This window comes from Staurois parvus, unplaced genomic scaffold, assembly GCF_062004578.1.
Source record: "Staurois parvus isolate SC_StPar_1 unplaced genomic scaffold, SC_StPar_1.0 ptg000051l, whole genome shotgun sequence".
Taxonomy (NCBI): Eukaryota; Metazoa; Chordata; class Amphibia; order Anura; family Ranidae; genus Staurois; species Staurois parvus.
The window spans coordinates 3595052-3602500 of NW_028317847.1; the positions used below are offsets into that span (position 1 = coordinate 3595052).

Genomic DNA, 7449 nt, shown 5'->3' on the forward strand with positions numbered 1-7449 from the left:
GCGTATATATATATATATATATATATGTGTAGATTCTCCTCCAAAGAGGATTTCCAAAAAATTCCCCGAGTATACAGGGTAAATTAGGCCCATAAAGCATGCCCTATTAAAACCATGTAGGCTCTGTAAATCTCAACAGCCGTAAGCTTTAAATAACTTGCCACCGGTGGAAGGTATGTTTCCCTGAGGGATTGCCGTTTGCGAACCGCTGTGATAATAGCCCACTGGTAGTTCTCAGAGGGTCTTGGGCCTACCTAACAGGGAGCTGTGACACCGCCGTTCCTTCCCGCCTCGTGGCCGCCGCACCCAGTGAAGACGCCGAGCGTAGTGACGTCAATACGTTGACGCGTTTCGTCCGCCAATCACCGCAGACTTCGTCAGAACTGGGAGGGGACTTCAATCCTTTGCCTTATATGGTGCACTAATTGCATACCAAAAAGTCTCCACCTCGCCATCTTGTGTTGAAAGAATATCACTACATTAAGAATATCCAAAGTGAATTAAAACACATATCTTGAATTTTAAAATGATTGCTGGATGTAGAAGAGGAGCCTAATTACTATAGATCAAGTCATCTTCCAAGGGGATAATAAAAGGTGCACATTAACAGGGAAATATAAGATACAGAGTGGTCCCCAGCACACCTTCAGGCTACCCAAATCAGAATTAATCTGGTTAAAAATATAATTTTTTGTATACATTTGCAAATCCATGTTGAAGCCACAGCAAAGAGTTGTCTCCTAGCTCAATCAGTCTTTGGTCTCATGCGCACAAAATGTTTTTGCTGTCTCTCCTAGATGCCTTTCCTCGTGGCAGCGGTATTTTGGAAGAAAAACCGCTTGACACTTGTAAACGTGTGTAATGCATTTAGGTGCATCAAACGCTTGGGTGTTAATTTATTTGGCCAGAATAATAATTTATTTTGGCCATTTAAATGAATTAACGCTCAAGTGCTAAACATGCCTATTGGTAATGTGCATTTACACGTGTCAAGCATTTTTTCTGCCAAACACTGCCACTCCATGCGCCAAACGTTTTTTTTTTTTTTCCCCTGTCTGTGCATACATAGACACATAGGCTAGAAAACAGGGGCGTTTAGAGGCAGAAAAAAACACCAGATGCCCCCCCCTAAGAGCAGCATGAAAAATGTCCATCGTGTATATGGCTGAAGTCCCCAACTATGGAGAATATATAGAAATACACCAAGTGTGCTGGTGCCTTTGTATTGTTTTGTATGTTTCGCTCCTTTTTTCCAGTTTCAAACTGACCAGAGTAGCTGCCATTGTTGCTTTCTTGTATGCAGTGTAGACACTCACTGGAAGTCTTCAGCCGCCTTTGTAGAGGTGATATCTGGGCTTCTGGTGTGTTGCTGTAGCTTTTAGGATGGAGCTGACTCCAGGGGAGCCTGCTTCATTGTTAGGGACTCAGTTTGTGTTAGGGACCACAATTATCAGGGGCCCTTGGCATGGTTGCATTGCTTCAATCTGCAATTGCAAATGCATACTAAAAAATCTTCTGTGTTTAGCGTGAGTAATTGAGACATTTTAGGCTTTTTTTTTTGCTGGCTAGCTTAATTCTGTTTGGGAACCTTTTGCATTTATTACACAAAGGGCTTGTGCACCGTAGCAGTTGAGGCGGTAATACTCTGCAGTTGAGCCATGTTTTTTTCCACCCTCCCAACTCCCCCCCCCCCCTTTAGCTGAAGATGCAGTGGCAGGGGGTTACAACAGTTGTGTCCCCAGTGCTGCAGGAGTGGTATCCCCAGGGGTGTATTTACCACAAGGCATTTGCCTAGGGCGGCATTATTCAGGGGGGCAGCTGCTTTTTTCAGCAGGCAGTACCATCCCTTGAAAGAAGGAAAGGAAGAAGGGACACACGCAGCACAGGGATCTGAGAGAGGCTGCGGGCTGTTAATGGTGTTGGCAAAGCCTGACTCTTGTTCCAGGGGATTTCTGGAGCTTTGCAGGTGAGTGTCTTATCTTTTGCCGGAGTGGGAGGGCATTTGCCAGTGTATGGGGGGCGGTGGTAGTAAAAGCCTCCTCTCTCAGATGGGGGGGCCTGGGGTGTTGTTGGTCAATGTTCGGCTCTCTTCGTGGGGGAGAGGGGGTGTTGGTCGATGTCAGGGTCTCTCCGTGGGGGGGGGGCAATTTTTGTGTTGCATACGGCAACACGAAACCTAAATACACCATTCATCCAACTGTGTGTATTGCATGTGGTTACGCTGCAAAGGTGCGGGGTCCAGGGGGTCAAAACAGGCGGTGAGGAGGCCTGTCAAATGCTCTCCGAAGATTGATCCGAACACAGATCGGATGGGGATGGAGATTGGTGTCAGGATAGAGAACGGGGAGGGCTGGTAAGCATGTCATGTTTATCAACCCCTTCCTAGATGAACACAGTGAGCAATTGGTACCCCTCTAATTAGTGTGCACAAGGGTACCCCCAGGTCTTTTGCAATCCTAGCAAAACCCCTGGCACAGTGAAGACCATGCCCACTCTTCACTATGGTATACCAAGCACACCACTTCTTTTTTTTTTTTCTTAGGAAACAAAGAGGCACAACATATGGTCTTGCACACGTGTCCACTGGTTTCATAAAAACGCCTCTGCCCCCCCCCCCACCTGTGACTGGACGGCAAAAGGAGGAGCAGCACAGTGATGAGTTCTTCTCTTTGCTACTCTGCTCTCTCCTCCTGTCATATTATAACTTGCACAGCAGCACAATTGATTAACTTCTTGTGCTGCTTTTCCTTCTGTCAGCCTGAGCTCTGCTGTACAGGGTCTGCAAGAGGCTGATACCAGGTCAAATGTAGATACTTACACTTCATTTAAAAATATGAATGTGGTGATGTATTACAAAATATAGAGCTGCATTAATCTGTGTCTTTTTTATTTGCTTGGAGTTTAGCTTTAACAAATGAGATGAGTGAGACCTAACTGGTATTACATATACTTGAAATAACCCCCAGTGCTAACATCCATGTCCTTATGGTGTCCTGATATGTCACTGCCTCTATGCCTGTCAAGTGGTAGGAAACCCTCTTCCTTGATTTTCACCTCTAGGATAAATACAATAAAGCTTGCCTGTAGCTAAAATGAGTATCTCCTAATAGCCATTTAGGACAGGGGTCTCCAAACTTTTCAAACAAAGGGCCAGTATACTGTCCTTTAGATTTCAGAAGGGCTGGATTAGGGCCAGCGAGGATAGAAAATGTCCTGGCCCCAGCATCAGTGAGAATAAACATGGCCGCAGGGTTGATGGTCAGTAGGAGGAGTAGCGCCCCATCATTGGTAATAGTGGGAAGAATAGTGCCCCATCATTGGTAATAGTGGGAAGAATAGCACCGCATCATTGGTAATAGTGGGAAGAATAGTTCCCCATCATTGGTAATAGTGGGAAGAATAGCACCCCATCATTGGTAATAGTGGGAAGAATAGTTCCCCATCATTGGTAATAGTGGGAAGAATAGCACCCCATCATTGGTAATAGTGGGAAGAATAGTGCCCCATCATTGGTAATAGTGGGAAGAATAGCACCCCATCATTGGTAATAGTGGGAAGAATAGTTCCCCATCATTGGTAATAGTGGGAAGAATAGTTCCCCATCATTGGTAATAGTGGGAAGAATAGTGCCCCATCATTGGTAATAGTGAGAAGAATAGTGCCCCATCATTGGTAATAGTGGGAAGAATAGTGCCCCATCATTGGTAATAGTGAGAAGAATAGTGCCCCATCATTGGTAATAGTGGGAAGAATAGTGCCCCATCATTGGTAATAGTGGGAAGAATAGCGCCCCATCATTGGTAATAGTGGGAAGAATAGCGCCCCATCATTGGTAATAGTGGGAAGAATAGCGCCCCATCATTGGTAATAATGGGAAGAATAGCGCCCCATCATTGGTAATAGTGGGAAGAATAGTGCCCCATCATTGGTAATAATGGGAAGTATAGTTCCCCATCGTTGGTAATAGTGGTAAGAATAGCGCCCCATCGTTGGTAATAGTGGGAAGAATAGCTCCCCATCATTGGTAATAGTGGGAAGAATAGTGCCCCGTCATTGGTAATAGTGAGAAGAATAGCGCCCCATCATTGGTAATAGTGGGAAGAATAGCGCCCCGTCATTGGTAATAGTGAGAAGAATAGCGCCCCATCATTGGTAATAGTGGGAAGAATAGCGCCCCATCATTGGTAATAGTGGGAAGAATAGCGCCCCATCATTGGTAATAGAAGAATAGTGCCCCATCATTGGTAATAGAAGAATAGTGCCCCATCATTGGTAATAGAAGAATAGTGCCCCATCATTGGTAATAGAAGAATAGCGCCCCATCATTGGTAATAGTGAGAAGAATAGCGCCCCATCATTGGTGATAGTGAGAAGAATAACGCCCCATCATTGGTAATAGTGGGAAGAATAGTTCCCTATCATTGGTAATAGTGGGAAGAATAGCGCCCCATCATTGGTAATAGTGGGAAGAATAGCGCCCCATCATTGGTAATAGTAGGAAGAATAGTGCCCCATCATTGGTTTCAATGGAAGAAGTACTGCCCCATTGTTGGTCTCAGTGGGAGGAATAGTGCCCCAAAAGCCGGATAAAGGGTAGTAAAGGGCCACATCCGGCCCTCGGGCTGCAGTTTGGAGACCCCTGGTTTAGGAGCTATTCCACCTAGAAGCAACCAGTGACGTTCCTTCAGTGCTGTGCCCGGCACTTCCTGCGCACGTGAACAGGAGTGATGCCATTGCGGCTTGGCCAGTCAGGTGGCCAGAGCCTGCGAACTCGGAAGAAAGATAAAGATGGAAGCCCTGTGAGCGGTGAGAGCGTGCCGCCGGAAGGCTTCATTTTGAGGTAAGTATTTGATGATGTGCTAGTATGCGATGCATGCTAGAACGTTATGTTATTACCTTGCAGGGGGGAATTTTTATTTTTTTTTCTTTAGAAGTTTTACTACCGCTTTAATGCAATGGTTGTCTGCTAATGAGCTAAAGGGGACTTCAAATACACCCCTGACATCACCACAGCCTGCACATAATGTTCAATATATGTAATGCTTGAAAGAACTGCCAGAAACTGAGGAAATGCGGGTCAGAGAGTGTGGACAGGATATATTTGTGATTGGGGATAGCTGCAGAAGACAATTTGAAACTGGGAACATGAGGCTAGTAAAGATCAATACTATTACCCTAATCAATGTTCCCACTACAGACTGCGGAGGTCAAGGGCCACACATTATATACCAAAGGGCCACATGCAGCCCTCGGGCCACAGGTTGTGCACCAGGTCTTTAGTGCGCCAGAGACCCCCTCAATGGTGACGGTAGGGATGACTGATCCAGAGTTGGCAATGTAAGCTGCAATATTTCAATCCGAAAAGACGAATGCCCCATACACGCGATAAGAATGTTGACCAAAATATTCCTTTTTTTTTATGTTGGTCACCATATTGAAAATGAAACCGTACTTAACTTTTGAAAATTTTCATACAAAAGAAAAAAAATTTCCAAAGTGAAGTAATGTATTGTATTTGCTTTGTATTTTTGGACAACTACCGTACTGTTTAACCCCTTGCCTACAGGGCACTTCTACCCCCTTCCTGCCCAGGCCAATTTCCAGCTTTCAGCGCTGTCACACTTTGAATGACAATTGCGCGGTCATGCAACACTGTACTCATATGAAATTTTTATCATTTTTTTGTGACAGATCTTTCTTTTGGTGGTATTTAATCACCTCTGGGTTTTTTATTTTTTCTTAAACAAACCAAAAACCACTGAAAATATTGAAAAAAAAGTTTTTTCTTAGTTTTTGTTGTAAAATTTGTAAATAAGTGATTTTTCTTCTTCACTGATGTGCGCTAATGAGGCTGCAGTGATGGGCACTGATAGGCTGCACTGATGAACACTGATAGGTTGCACTGATGAGGAGGCACTGATGGGCATTGACAGGCATCACTGATGGGCACTGAAAAGCAGCACTCATATATGGCACTGATATATGGCACTGTTAGGTGGCACTGACTGGCACTGTTAGGCAGCACTGACTGGCACTGTTAGGCGGCACTGATGCGCACTGACTGGCACTGATAGGTGGCCCTGATTGGCAGCACTGAGAGCTGGCACTGATGGGTGACACTGAAAGGCAGCTCAGATGGGCACTGATATGTGGCATTGATGTGGCACTTATGGGCACTGGCATGTGGCACTGTTCAGCACTGACAGCTGGCACTGATGGACACTGACAGGTGGCACTTCTGGGGCCACACTGATCATCAGGGCACACTGATGATCAGTGCCTTGTTGATCTGTGTACATGTCCCCTCCGCGGAATGCCGATTACCGGCTCTCCTCTCGAGCTGTCAGCATGACAGCTCGTGAGGAGAGAAATGCCTATAACCGGCATTTCCCTGTTTACATGTGATCAGCTGTGATTGGACACAGCTGATCACATGACCGAGCCGACATCTTCGGCTCTTTCCATAGATCGGTGATCCACTGTGTCCGAGGGACACAGTATACCGCCGATCGCCGCGCTGCACGCTCCCTAAGCTGCGCATGCGCGGTGAGAATGGTAGGATGTCATATGACGTCCTCCCAGAATGAGAGAACCACCTTGTGCCTGTCATTGGACTATATGGCGGGCGGGAGGTGGTTAAACGAAAATCGTACAAGCTGGTATCGTACGAGAAACATTTTTGCACTTATCCCTTTAGAGATTGTCTCATGAATTTTCGTGATCGGCTCTTGAAAGCTGTGTGATAACGATCAGATTATCGGACGATTGGTCCTCCTGTGAAAATTTCCATACGACCATAAAGTGCTAGAGGACAACTCCACCTATAAGTAGAATATCAATGTTGGGAATCTTTGACCTTTCACACTAGGGATCACACATTCATAGCCCTGTCTGGTACATGGGTAGGTACTGGAAAAAATATTTATCACAGTGACTGACAATGCCGCTCCGAAAACAAGCCTGGGTTTTCATAAATCTCCGCAGCAAAAGGAGAGCCCAGCTGTGGCATCCCTCCTCCTGGTGATTGACAGCTGCCCTCTCCAGCTAGAGACCAACTGTAAATATCCTATGATTAATGCCCCCACTATAAATGCATCTATCATTTATCTCCCTGAGATCCTATGCCAAGGCCCATCTACTTAACTCAACCTGCCGGTAATAAATATCTCATCAGGCGGCTGCACATGTAATAACTCTGGAAATTATTACCGATCTCCTGACCAGGAGGAGAGGCGAAAATTGCTGCCCATATATCACTATCGCCGGTATTGACAGGGGCCAACTGCTCAGAATAACTCCATGCCACCCTTTATTACCTGCACGAGGACGAGGACATCTTATTTAAATATGATCTGGCCCACACTGGAAACCTCAGTTCATAAATCGTGTGAGGACCTGTCATCGCTCCGAGCTTGTACACTAGAAGAGTACATAGCAGGGATATTAAAA

General features: G+C 45.6%; 1 protein-coding gene across 1 annotated transcript in view; it reads left to right on the forward strand.

Annotated features, from left to right (window-relative positions):
* Positions 1-7449, forward strand: part of LOC149470197 (uncharacterized) — a 693606-nt gene that overhangs the window by 26347 nt on the left and 659810 nt on the right.